This window comes from Podarcis raffonei, chromosome 3, assembly GCF_027172205.1.
Source record: "Podarcis raffonei isolate rPodRaf1 chromosome 3, rPodRaf1.pri, whole genome shotgun sequence".
Taxonomy (NCBI): domain Eukaryota; kingdom Metazoa; phylum Chordata; class Lepidosauria; order Squamata; family Lacertidae; genus Podarcis; species Podarcis raffonei.
The window spans coordinates 120,413,427-120,427,251 of NC_070604.1; the positions used below are offsets into that span (position 1 = coordinate 120,413,427).

Sequence of the window (13,825 nt, forward strand, 5' to 3'; positions counted from 1 at the left end):
CATCCCCTTCTCCTTGTGCCCTCCATCTTTCCCAACATCAGGGTCTTTTCCAGGGAAGATAGATATTAAAAACAATTTAAAAGAGGAGCCCTCTCTGCTCAGCAGCAGCAGCAGTCCTTAAGAGCCTGTCAGGTCCCACCCTAAGCCAGGTGGAGAGAGGCACCTTCAGGCCCTCAGCAGGCCTGAGTCAAACAGAGAACCAGAGCAGAGTGTCTCCTACACCCCAACCCCGCACGCTGGATTTTGCTCTTTGCTCCAGACCAGCTGTTTGCACCCAGCGAAGGTGAAAATTGGTGGTTTGGCACCAGCTCTTCACACACACTGCAGACGCAGAAGCAAACCTTTCAGCAGCTCGGCAGGTGCTTGGCTTCTCCTCTGACGGGCATTTTATCAGCCACGTCCGCAAAACCGGTTCAAAGAAGAGGACAGAGCCCCTCACACTGGGAAAGGGAGAGCGAGAAATGAAGAACGGGCCTGCCACTACCAACCTTGGCTGGGTTTAAAGCTCTGGTGCTGTCTCTGAAGCGAGTTTCACCCCACACTTTCCGTCCTTGCTGTTCTCCGGATTTTTAAAGCAAGGTCCACTTAATAATCTACTCTTCTCTCTCTCTCTCTCTCTCTCTCTCTCTCTCTCTCTCTCTCTCTCTCTCCCTCCCTCCCTCTCTCACACACACACAAGCCCCACATCTCTGCTCCTTTCTTAGCCTTCCCCCCTCTCCCGGCCCACAAGACAAAGAGGTGGGGCAGGGAAGGAGAATGGAGGTCCGTGGCCACAGACTCAGACAACAAAAAGGTCATTATGAGGGACTCGGACCAAGTTCCAGAGCAGCTAACAGTGGCTCAAACAGCTGCACTGCCCTCTTGGTTTCCAGCTAAAATGGGCTGGGTCCGAGATTCCTTCAAAATCATCCCTCCGTTGGATCCTAACTGCCCACCACTAGGTCTTTTCCAGGGCGTCTTCTCTTCTCATGAGGTGGCCAAAGTATTGGAGCCTCAGCTTCACGATCTGTCCTTCCAGTGAGCTTCCAGTGAGCTCTGTCCTTCCAGTGAGCTCTGTCCTACCGGCTCCCAATTCGCTGCCCTGCCTGCAACAGCAACAGCTCCATCAAGGCCCACCTCCCTATAGGTCCAGCCACTCAGGGGGTGGGGAGGCAGCCGGCAGCCCCATTTCCCCAAAGAGCGGTAAACTAGCAGATATAAAAGAGCAGAAGAGAGATATTAACCAGCACACCTAGGGGCTCCTGCCCCGGGGGAGCCATGAAATGTGCTAATGCATGGGAGGAGAGGCTAAAGAATGTATAGAGGCTGCTGCCAAGTGCTGTCAGAGAGGCTTTTATCATTGATCCGAAAGAGGGGTTGAAAGCGCTCCGTCACGGCACATTCCAAACAGATCTAGGGACGGAAGGAAGGGCCCCCTTGCCAGGCAAGTCACTTCTGTGTCCATGCTGGATAACCCTGCTGTGGATCAGGTCTCCTTTCAATGCCAGCTACCCTTTAGGATTCGGTTTTCTGATCACCTGGCTATGACAACAAGGGCGCTAGAATGAGAAGCCTGGACTGAGATCATCTCATGTCTCTCATAGGTGGTTACCTAATCACCAGCCTTTCCCCAATCTACCTAAAGAATCATGATCTCCTTCTCAGACCCAGCCACGAGGCAAACTAAGGAGAAGAGAAACAAGGAGACCATCTCTCTTAACAAGAAGTGGCAGTGAAGTCCCTTCAGCAAATAAATCTGACCTGCAAGCTTTTATGAGAATCAGGGTCACAGGACCCTATTACGGCTCCCATTGTTAAAAAGTCTCTCTGGCTTTTCTCATTAGTTTCACTGGAGCTGCTCATCCATTGAGAAGAGATGAACGGGAATGGCCTAGGCTGAATCATCCCTCCAACATCCAGAATATACCAAGGCAGGCCATTCATTAGGTAAAGGTAAAGGGACCCCTGACCGTTAGGTCCAGTCATGGACGACTCTGGGGTTGCGGCGCTCATCTCGCTTTATTGGCCGTACAGCTTCCGGGTCATGTGGCCAGCATGACTAAGCCGCTTCTGGCGAACCAGAGCAGCGTATGGAAACGCCGTTTACCTTCCCGCCAGAGCGCTACCTATTTATCTACTTGCACTTTGATGTGCTTTTGAACTACTAGGTGGGCAGGAGCTGGGGCTGAGCAACGGGAGCTCACCCTGTCACAGGGATATGAACCACCAACCTTCTGATCGGCAAGCCCTAGGCTCTGTGGTTTAACCCACAGCGTCCCTTACAGGCCATTCATTAGTCCACCTCTAAAGGATGGCAGCTCCCTGTGATATTTCCCTGGCCTATACTGCATGTAGAAGAGGTGGTGCTGCAGAGACAGACCCACCTACAGGAGTGCAAAAATCCAGGCACCCCAGTAGCTTCTGGAAGTGTAAAAACCGGCCCCGGCATGTGGAGCCCAGGGCTGCTGCAATGGCAGAGAAGCGCATTTCCCCTCTTCCTAGCCCCTAGAAAATCTCATCGGCTCGAAATTTAGCAAGAAAGGTTTGCACCCCTGCCTATATGCATGGCAGAGTCCCAAAAGCAAGGCTCAGCATGGACCCAATTCCTTCCTAAGACTCATCCTGAAAAGTTCGGCAGCCAGAACCTGTAAAGTCATCGACAGCCTAAGTCCAAGCCTCAACCGCCCAAGCTGTTTCGCACAATAATTGTATCTGCAAAGGCTAGACAATAAACACCCAGAGTGTGAAGGGAAGACGTGTATCTGTGGATTGCTGCAAGCGATCAGAGCTCCCTGGCGCATCGTTGTAGCATGTTTAGCATTCTTCACCTGCCCTCCACGTTTTATGGATTTGTTATCAGAAACATGTAAAAATGTGGCAGGTCTAAGTGGCATAGCAAGCGAGTCCCAAGGACAAGTAAATCGTTTTATCTTACGTCGGAGCCCACTTTGTGGGCAGATCGTTGGACAGGTAAGCGTACACATTGAAGGGGAGGTGGCTCGAGGCAACAGAAGCAGCGGTGCCTCTCCCCCCCCATTCTGCAGATTTTCGCCCCTGAGCTTTCGTTGCAAGCCTTTCGCCATTCCCAATATAGCCGTGTTATGGAACACTTTACTTCAGGGCAGATCAGCTGCTGGAGCCTGGCCAGTTGACAATGTCAGCTCAAAAGCAAGGAGGAGCGCTTATCTCCATGTTAACACCTCCCACAGCAACGCTTCCACGTAAAATCCCAGCCAACACAGCAGCAGCGGACTTGAAAATCCAGAGTGCTGCGTGCAGCTCACCTCCATCGCCCAAGGCTCATTTCTCTTTTACGTTACAAGGCATATTCTTTTGCCTCCCTCTTTCCTCCACCAAAACCACCTTCCTCACCTGCTTTGAGCAGACCACAACCAGGCCTCAAAGCAGCAAAACCTTTTGAACTCCGAGAGGGCGAGGACCTCTTGGGAACTGAGCACCGAGGCTTCTTCAAAGGAAGAAAGGAAGAAAAGGATGTACTGTGGAGGGGAAAGCAAAGGATGCAAGGCCTAGATTGGAAAGGGAGCTTTCACAACTTTTGACGCTGCCAGGATAGAGGGGGTGGTGAGCCACCAGACCCCAGACCCAAGGGCATGAAACAAAAATTGGTATTCTGCGGCTTACTAGGGTGGCTGGGTGTAGCCTGTGGATTAAATAAGCACGACTTAAAAGGCTTGGCTCAAATGTAGAAGCGCATCACGGAATTGCTACACACTTGATAAGCGTCTGCTGAAGATATAAACAGATCCCCGAGCTCAAAAAGAAGCGAGGGAGCCACGAAAGCTCTTATCTGTAGTGACTCATTCACGAAAACACGCCAGGTCTTCAAATTTTTAGAGGAAGGGTTGGGGGTTTCATATGCCACTGGGTGCTTCCCGCTACCCGTGCAGCAAGTGATCAGGACCAGAGAGAGTCTGCATAGAATGGCTTTCAGGAAAGGGCACCTTGACTTCTTCCAAGGATGAAATTGGTGGGTGAAGAACCAGACAGGGAATGGGAACCTACAGTGCAGAGAAATCCTGAACTGAGCCTTGATATAAGCTTTGAATGCAGGCTTGGGAATGGATTGGGGTGTCATTCCAGTTCGCCGCCCGATCCCAAACACCTGCAATTCACTGTGGCTATTGGTCCCAGCTGCCATGCTCCCTTACAATGCTGGGCACTCTTACATGGGCACCTATGCAAACATGCATCTGGGCGATGGGAGCCACTGCATGAAAGCAACAGAAAGAGATTGTGGAAGACTGAGAGGCTGGGAGGTGCATAATAATAATAATAATAATAATAATAATAATAATAATAATAATAATATAATTTTTATTTATACCCCACCCTCCCCGGCCAGAGCCAGGCTCAGGGCAGCTAACACCAGTAAAATTACAGTAAAAACATAATAGGAAAGAAAAACCAATTTAAAATACAGGTTAAAATGCAATTTTAAAAGCAGCCTCATTTTAAAATAGCTGATAAATCAAGACCATAAGGGGAGGGAAACATAAGGGTCTGACTGAGTCCAAACCAAAGGCCTGGCGGGACAGCTCTGTCTTGCAGGCCCTGCGGAAAGATGTCAAGTCCTGCAGGACCCTAGCCTCTTGTGACAGAGCGTTCCACCAAGTCGGGGCCAGTACTGAAAAGGCCCTGGCCCTGGTTGAGACCAATCAAACCACCTTGCGACTTGGGACCTCCAAAGTGTTGTCATTTGTGGACCTTAAGGTCCTCCGGGGGGCATACCAGGAGAGGCGGTCCCGTAGGTCACAGAATCACAGAATCACAGAATCATAGAGTTGGAAGAGACCACAAGGGCCATCGAGTCCAACCCCCTGCCAAGCAGGAAACACCATCAGAGCACTCCTGACATATGGTTGTCAAGCCTCTGCTTAAAGACCTCCAAAGAAGGAGACTCCACCACACTCCTTGGCAGCAAATTCCACTGTCAAACAGCTCTTACTGTCAGGAAGTTCTTCCTAATGTTTAGGTGGAATCTTCTTTCTTGTAGTTTGGATCCATTGCTCCGTGTCCGCTTCTCTGGAGCAGCAGAAAACAACCTTTCTCCCTCCTCTATGTGACATCCTTTTATATATTTGAACATGGCTATCATATCACCCCTTAACCTCCTCTTCTCCAGGCTAAACATGCCCAGCTCCCTTAGCCGTTCCTCATAAGGCATCGTTTCCAGGCCTTTGACCATTTTGGTTGCCCTCCTCTGGACACGTTCCAGTTTGTCAATGTCCTTCTTGAACTGTGGTGCCCAGAACTGGACACAGTACTCCAGGTGAGGTCTGACCAGAGCAGAATACAGTGGCACTATTACTTCCCTTGATCTAGATGCTATACTCCTATTGATGCAGCCCAGAATTGCATTGGCTTTTTTAGCTGCCGCGTCACACTGTTGGCTCATGTCAAGTTTGTGGTCAACCAAGACTCCTAGATCCTTTTCACATGTAGTGCTCTCAAGCCAGGTGTCACCCATCTTGTATTTGTGCCTCTCATTTTTTTTGCCCAAGTGCAATACTTTACATTTCTCCCTGTTAAAATTCATCTTGTTTGTTTTGGACCAGTTCTCTAATCTGTCAAGGTCGTTTTGAAGTGTGATCCTGTCCTCTGGGGTGTTAGCCACCCCTCCCAGTTTGGTGTCATCTGCAAATTTGATCAGGATGCCCTTAAGTCCATCATCCAAGTCGTTGATAAAGATGTTGAATAAGACCGGGCCCAAGACAGAACCCTGTGGCACCCCACTAGTCACTCTTCTCCAGGATGAAGAGGTACCATTGATGAGCACCCTTTGGGTTCGGTCAGTCAGCCAGTTACAAATCCACTGAGTGGTAGCATAGTCAAGACCGCATTTTACCAGCTTCTTTACAAGAATATCATGGGGCACCTTGTCAAATGCCTTGCTGAAATCAAGGTAGGCTACATCCACTGCGTTCCCTTCATCTACCAGGCTTGTAATTCTGTCAAAAAATGAGATCAGGTTAGTCTGACATGACTTATTTTTCAGAAATCCATGCTGACTATTGGTGATCACAGCATTCCTTTCTAGGTGCTCACAGACTGTTTGCTTAATGATCTGCTCCAGAATCTTCCCTGGTATTGATGTCAGACTGACTGGGCGGTAATTATTTGGGTCCTCTCTTTTCCCCTTTTTGAAAATAGGGACAACATTTGCCCTCCTCCAGTCTGCCGGGACTTCGCCTGTTCTCCAGGAATTCTCAAAGATGACTGCCAGTGGTTCTGAAATCACATCTGCCAGTTCTTTTAATACTCTTGGATGCAGTTCATCTGGCCCTGGAGACTTGAATACATCTAGACTAGCCAAGTATTCTTGTACTATCTCCTTAGTTATTCTGGGCTGTGTTTCCTCTGCTGAATCATTTGCTCCAAATTCTTCAGGTCGGGCATTGTTTTCTTTATCGGAGAAGACTGAGGCAAAGAAGGCATTGAGGAGTTCAGCCCTTTCTGTGTCCCCTGTTTGCATTTCACCATCTTCTCCTCTGAGTGACCCCACTGTTTCTTTGTTCTTCCTTTGCTACGAACATACTCATAATAGCCTTTTTTGTTGCTTTTAACCTCTCTAGCAAGCCTGAGTTCATTCTGTGCTTTAGCTTTTCTGACTTTGTGTCTACACGTGCTGGCTATTTGTTTGAATTCCTCTTTGGTGGTTTCCCCCCTTTTCCATTTTTTGTACACATCCTTTTTTAATCTTAACTCAGTTAAAAGTTCTTTAGATAGCCACCCTGGCTTCTTGAGGCACCTTCCATGTTTCCGTCTCATTGGTATTGTCTGAAGTTGTGCTTTTACTATCTCCCTCTTAACAAACTCCCAGCCATCATGAACTCCCTTTCCTTTTAGTATTACTGTCCATGGGATCTCACCAAGCACTTCCCTAAGTTTTATGAAGTCGGCTTTCTTAAAGTCGAGAAATTGAGTCCTAGTATGCTTGGCTGCTCCTTTCCGCTGTATAGTAAACTTCAGAAGAGCATGATCACTCGCGCCTAATGATCCTTCCACTTCTACCCCACTAACCAGGTCATCAACATTGGTTAGGACCAGATCTAAAATGGCTGTTCCTCTTGTTGCTTCTCCCACTTTCTGGACAATGAAGTTGTCTGCAAGGCCAGTGAGGAATCTGTTTGACCTTATGCTCTTGGCTGAGTTTGACATCCAACAAATATCCGGGTAATTGAAGTCCCCCATTACTACTATCTCCCTTCCTTTTGCATGCTTGGCCATCTGTTCCAGGAAGGCATCATCTATGTCCTCCGTTTGGCTTGGGGATCTATAGTAAACTCCCACAATGAGGTCACTGTTATTCTTCTCTCCCTTGATTTTGACCCAAATGCTCTCACTTTGGCTTTGAGGTTCTAAATCTTGGATCTCTTCACAGGTATACACATCCCTGACATATAACGCCACTCCTCCTCCTTTCTTGTCTGGTCTGTTTCTCTGAAATAGATTGTATCCCTCCATTATTACATTCCAATCGTGGGACTTATCCCACCAGGTTTCAGTGATTCCTATTATGTCATATTTAGTTTGCTGTACCAAGAGCTCAAGCTCATCTTGTTTATTTCCCATACTTTGCGCATTAGTGTACAGACATTGAAGTCCATTAATCATTCCCCCGTGTCTCTTATTTAAGGATTTTTTCCTCCCACCACTAGGTCTGCGTGCTGTTTGCTCCATTCGGTCTATGACATTTGGATGATCATCTTCATCAATTGATAGACTCCTACCTTCTGGAGCACTGTCTCCCTCCCCCACATTAGTCAGTTTAAAGCCCTCCTGATGAGGTTTCTGAGATTTTTTGCAAAAACATTCCTCCCAACCGTTGTGAGGTGCAGCCCATCGCTTGCCAGAAGTCCATCTTCAAGAAACTGCATTCCGTGATCTAAGAATCCAAACCGTTCCTGTTTACACCATTTGCGAAGCCAGTTGTTCACTTCCACTATTTTTCCCTCTCTCCCTGGGCCACGTCGTTCAACTGGGAGGACAGATGAGATGACAATTTGTGCATTTAATTGCTTCAGTTTCCTGCCCAGAGCCTCGTAATCTCTTTTGATCTTCTGGAGGCTATTGCTTGCAGTGTCATTGGTTCCCACATGAACCAAGAGGAAGGGGTATTTGTCAGTGGGTTTTATGATTCCTTGCAGTCGTTCAGTTACATCTTGGATCTTAGCCCCGGGGAGACAGCACACTTCCCGAGACATCTTGTCAGGCCCACAGATCACTGCTTCTGTTCCCCTCAGTAGGGAATCCCCTATCACCACTACACGCCTCCTCTTAGGTCTGGTCGGGGTTCTTCCGTGAGCTGTCCGTTCCAAGGTCGCCTGCACATTCCCTGAGGACTGCCTTTGCTGCTCGTCTTCATATACCTGATCGACTGTAATGAGGGAGAGATCCTCAAATGGAGTCTGCTCTTCGTCTTCCATGCTAGGGGAAAGGACCTCAAAGCGATTGCGTATTTCTAAACAATCAGAGCGAACCCTGGGCCTCCTACTTCTTTGAGTCACGTTTCTCCATATATCTGGCTCCTGTGTTGGTGAACTAGCCTCCTTCTCTGGGGAGTCCCCTGTCTCCTCCTTGGTGGAGACGGTGTGCTCTGTTGCTTCCAAGAAGAGCTCCAGCTCTCTAATTCTTTGGAGCGTAGCTACACGTTCCTCCAGTTGCTGGACTTTGTCTTTTAAGAGGGCAATCAACATGCAATTGCTGCATGTAAAGCTGCCTGCAACCTTTGGCAAGATGGCAAACATTGCGCAGGAACCACAGGCGACTGCAGCTGTTCCCTCACCCTCCATCTTGAGAAGGTGTCGTTGGGGGTGACTACAGCGGTCCTCCATCATAAAAAGCGTGAAGACAGGACAAATAAATCCCCCCAAATAAACCTATATCTCCCCCAACAAACGTTTGAGACTAGCTCCCCTAAATCTAAAAGTTGGATCAAACTGCGCGCGCCGCTAGGCGCGCGCCGCTGCCCTACAAGCTCTGACAAGCTCCTCCCACAGCTAATCACCTACCTCAACAGAAGCCCTGCCCCCTCTGACCTTTGCACAGAGAAAGCAGCTAATCAGCCACAAGAAACTCACACAAGAAAACCCTTTTTGTTCCTTCTTCAGCCGCTGCCCTACAAGCTCTGACAAGCTCCTCCCACAGCTAATCACCTACCTCAACAGAAGCCCTGCCCCCTCTGACCTTTGCACAGAGAAAGCAGCTAATCAGCCACAAGAAACTCACACAAGAAAACCCTTTTTGTTCCTTCTTCAGCCGCTGCCCTACAAGCTCTGACAAGCTCCTCCCACAGCTAATCACCTACCTCAACAGAAGCCCTGCCCCCTCTGACCTTTGCACAGAGAAAGCAGCTAATCAGCCACAAGAAACTCACACAAGAAAACCCTTTTTGTTCCTTCTTCAGCCGCTGCCCTACAAGCTCTGACAAGCTCCTCCCACAGCTAATCCCCTACCTCAACAGAAGCCCTGCCCCCTCTGACCTTTGCACAGAGAAAGCAGCTAATCAGCCACAAGAAACTCACACAAGAAAACCCTTTTTGTTCCTTCTTCAGCCGCTGCCCTACAAGCTCTGACAAGCTCCTCCCACAGCTAATCCCCTACCTCAACAGAAGCCCTGCCCCCTCTGACCTTTGCACAGAGAAAGCAGCTAATCAGCCACAAGAAACTCACACAAGAAAACCCTTTTTGTTCCTTCTTCAGCCGCTGCCCTACAAGCTCTGACAAGCTCCTCCCACAGCTAATCCCCTACCTCAACAGAAGCCCTGCCCCCTCTGACCTTTGCACAGAGAAAGCAGCTAATCAGCCACAAGAAACTCACACAAGAAAACCCTTTTTGTTCCTTCTTCAGCCGCTGCCCTACAAGCTCTGACAAGCTCCTCCCACAGCTAATCCCCTACCTCAACAGAAGCCCTGCCCCCTCTGACCTTTGCACAGAGAAAGCAGCTAATCAGCCACAAGAAACTCACACAAGAAAACCCTTTTTGTTCCTTCTTCAGCCGCTGCCCTACAAGCTCTGACAAGCTCCTCCCACAGCTAATCCCCTACCTCAACAGAAGCCCTGCCCCCTCTGACCTTTGCACAGAGAAAGCAGCTAATCAGCCACAAGAAACTCACACAAGAAAACCCTTTTTGTTCCTTCTTCAGCCGCTGCCCTACAAGCTCTGACAAGCTCCTCCCACAGCTAATCCCCTACCTCAACAGAAGCCCTGCCCCCTCTGACCTTTGCACAGAGAAAGCAGCTAATCAGCCACAAGAAACTCACACAAGAAAACCCTTTTTGTTCCTTCTTCAGCCGCTGCCCTACAAGCTCTGACAAGCTCCTCCCACAGCTAATCCCCTACCTCAACAGAAGCCCTGCCCCCTCTGACCTTTGCACAGAGAAAGCAGCTAATCAGCCACAAGAAACTCACACAAGAAAACCCTTTTTGTTCCTTCTTCAGCCGCTGCCCTACAAGCTCTGACAAGCTCCTCCCACAGCTAATCCCCTACCTCAACAGAAGCCCTGCCCCCTCTGACCTTTGCACAGAGAAAGCAGCTAATCAGCCACAAGAAACTCACACAAGAAAACCCTTTTTGTTCCTTCTTCAGCCGCTGCCCTACAAGCTCTGACAAGCTCCTCCCACAGCTAATCCCCTACCTCAACAGAAGCCCTGCCCCCTCTGACCTTTGCACAGAGAAAGCAGCTAATCAGCCACAAGAAACTCACACAAGAAAACCCTTTTTGTTCCTTCTTCAGCCGCTGCCCTACAAGCTCTGACAAGCTCCTCCCACAGCTAATCCCCTACCTCAACAGAAGCCCTGCCCCCTCTGACCTTTGCACAGAGAAAGCAGCTAATCAGCCACAAGAAACTCACACAAGAAAACCCTTTTTGTTCCTTCTTCAGCCGCTGCCCTACAAGCTCTGACAAGCTCCTCCCACAGCTAATCCCCTACCTCAACAGAAGCCCTGCCCCCTCTGACCTTTGCACAGAGAAAGCAGCTAATCAGCCACAAGAAACTCACACAAGAAAACCCTTTTTGTTCCTTCTTCAGCCGCTGCCCTACAAGCTCTGACAAGCTCCTCCCACAGCTAATCACCTACCTCAACAGAAGCCCTGCCCCCTCTGACCTTTGCACAGAGAAAGCAGCTAATCAGCCACAAGAAACTCACACAAGAAAACCCTTTTTGTTCCTTCTTCAGCCGCTGCCCTACAAGCTCTGACAAGCTCCTCCCACAGCTAATCACCTACCTCAACAGAAGCCCTGCCCCCTCTGACCTTTGCACAGAGAAAGCAGCTAATCAGCCACAAGAAACTCACACAAGAAAACCCTTTTTGTTCCTTCTTCAGCCGCTGCCCTACAAGCTCTGACAAGCTCCTCCCACAGCTAATCCCCTACCTCAACAGAAGCCCTGCCCCCTCTGACCTTTGCACAGAGAAAGCAGCTAATCAGCCACAAGAAACTCACACAAGAAAACCCTTTTTGTTCCTTCTTCAGCCGCTGCCCTACAAGCTCTGACAAGCTCCTCCCACAGCTAATCCCCTACCTCAACAGAAGCCCTGCCCCCTCTGACCTTTGCACAGAGAAAGCAGCTAATCAGCCACAAGAAACTCACACAAGAAAACCCTTTTTGTTCCTTCTTCAGCCGCTGCCCTACAAGCTCTGACAAGCTCCTCCCACAGCTAATCCCCTACCTCAACAGAAGCCCTGCCCCCTCTGACCTTTGCACAGAGAAAGCAGCTAATCAGCCACAAGAAACTCACACAAGAAAACCCTTTTTGTTCCTTCTTCAGCCGCTGCCCTACAAGCTCTGACAAGCTCCTCCCACAGCTAATCCCCTACCTCAACAGAAGCCCTGCCCCCTCTGACCTTTGCACAGAGAAAGCAGCTAATCAGCCACAAGAAACTCACACAAGAAAACCCTTTTTGTTCCTTCTTCAGCCGCTGCCCTACAAGCTCTGACAAGCTCCTCCCACAGCTAATCCCCTACCTCAACAGAAGCCCTGCCCCCTCTGACCTTTGCACAGAGAAAGCAGCTAATCAGCCACAAGAAACTCACACAAGAAAACCCTTTTTGTTCCTTCTTCAGCCGCTGCCCTACAAGCTCTGACAAGCTCCTCCCACAGCTAATCCCCTACCTCAACAGAAGCCCTGCCCCCTCTGACCTTTGCACAGAGAAAGCAGCTAATCAGCCACAAGAAACTCACACAAGAAAACCCTTTTTGTTCCTTCTTCAGCCGCTGCCCTACAAGCTCTGACAAGCTCCTCCCACAGCTAATCCCCTACCTCAACAGAAGCCCTGCCCCCTCTGACCTTTGCACAGAGAAAGCAGCTAATCAGCCACAAGAAACTCACACAAGAAAACCCTTTTTGTTCCTTCTTCAGCCGCTGCCCTACAAGCTCTGACAAGCTCCTCCCACAGCTAATCCCCTACCTCAACAGAAGCCCTGCCCCCTCTGACCTTTGCACAGAGAAAGCAGCTAATCAGCCACAAGAAACTCACACAAGAAAACCCTTTTTGTTCCTTCTTCAGCCGCTGCCCTACAAGCTCTGACAAGCTCCTCCCACAGCTAATCACCTACCTCAACAGAAGCCCTGCCCCCTCTGACCTTTGCACAGAGAAAGCAGCTAATCAGCCACAAGAAACTCACACAAGAAAACCCTTTTTGTTCCTTCTTCAGCCGCTGCCCTACAAGCTCTGACAAGCTCCTCCCACAGCTAATCACCTACCTCAACAGAAGCCCTGCCCCCTCTGACCTTTGCACAGAGAAAGCAGCTAATCAGCCACAAGAAACTCACACAAGAAAACCCTTTTTGTTCCTTCTTCAGCCGCTGCCCTACAAGCTCTGACAAGCTCCTCCCACAGCTAATCCCCTACCTCAACAGAAGCCCTGCCCCCTCTGACCTTTGCACAGAGAAAGCAGCTAATCAGCCACAAGAAACTCACACAAGAAAACCCTTTTTGTTCCTTCTTCAGCCGCTGCCCTACAAGCTCTGACAAGCTCCTCCCACAGCTAATCCCCTACCTCAACCGAAGCCCTGCCCCCTCTGACCTTTGCACAGAGAAAGCAGCTAATCAGCCACAAGAAACTCACACAAGAAAACCCTTTTTGTTCCTTCTTCAGCCGCTGCCCTACAAGCTCTGACAAGCTCCTCCCACAGCTAATCCCCTACCTCAACAGAAGCCCTGCCCCCTCTGACCTTTGCACAGAGAAAGCAGCTAATCAGCCACAAGAAACTCACACAAGAAAACCCTTTTTGTTCCTTCTTCAGCCGCTGCCCTACAAGCTCTGACAAGCTCCTCCCACAGCTAATCCCCTACCTCAACAGAAGCCCTGCCCCCTCTGACCTTTGCACAGAGAAAGCAGCTAATCAGCCACAAGAAACTCACACAAGAAAACCCTTTTTGTTCCTTCTTCAGCCGCTGCCCTACAAGCTCTGACAAGCTCCTCCCACAGCTAATCCCCTACCTCAACAGAAGCCCTGCCCCCTCTGACCTTTGCACAGAGAAAGCAGCTAATCAGCCACAAGAAACTCACACAAGAAAACCCTTTTTGTTCCTTCTTCAGCCGCTGCCCTACAAGCTCTGACAAGCTCCTCCCACAGCTAATCCCCTACCTCAACAGAAGCCCTGCCCCCTCTGACCTTTGCACAGAGAAAGCAGCTAATCAGCCACAAGAAACTCACACAAGAAAACCCTTTTTGTTCCTTCTTCAGCCGCTGCCCTACAAGCTCTGACAAGCTCCTCCCACAGCTAATCACCTACCTCAACAGAAGCCCTGCCCCCTCTGACCTTTGCACAGAGAAAGCAGCTAATCAGCCACAAGAAACTCACACAAGAAAA

The 13,825-nt window shown here is 49.5% G+C and overlaps 1 protein-coding gene across 3 annotated transcripts in view; it reads right to left on the bottom strand.

Moving 5' to 3' along the window:
• EXTL3 (exostosin like glycosyltransferase 3) overlaps positions 1 to 13,825 on the bottom strand; it is a 187,480-nt gene that overhangs the window by 80,231 nt on the left and 93,424 nt on the right. The window lies entirely within an intron of this gene.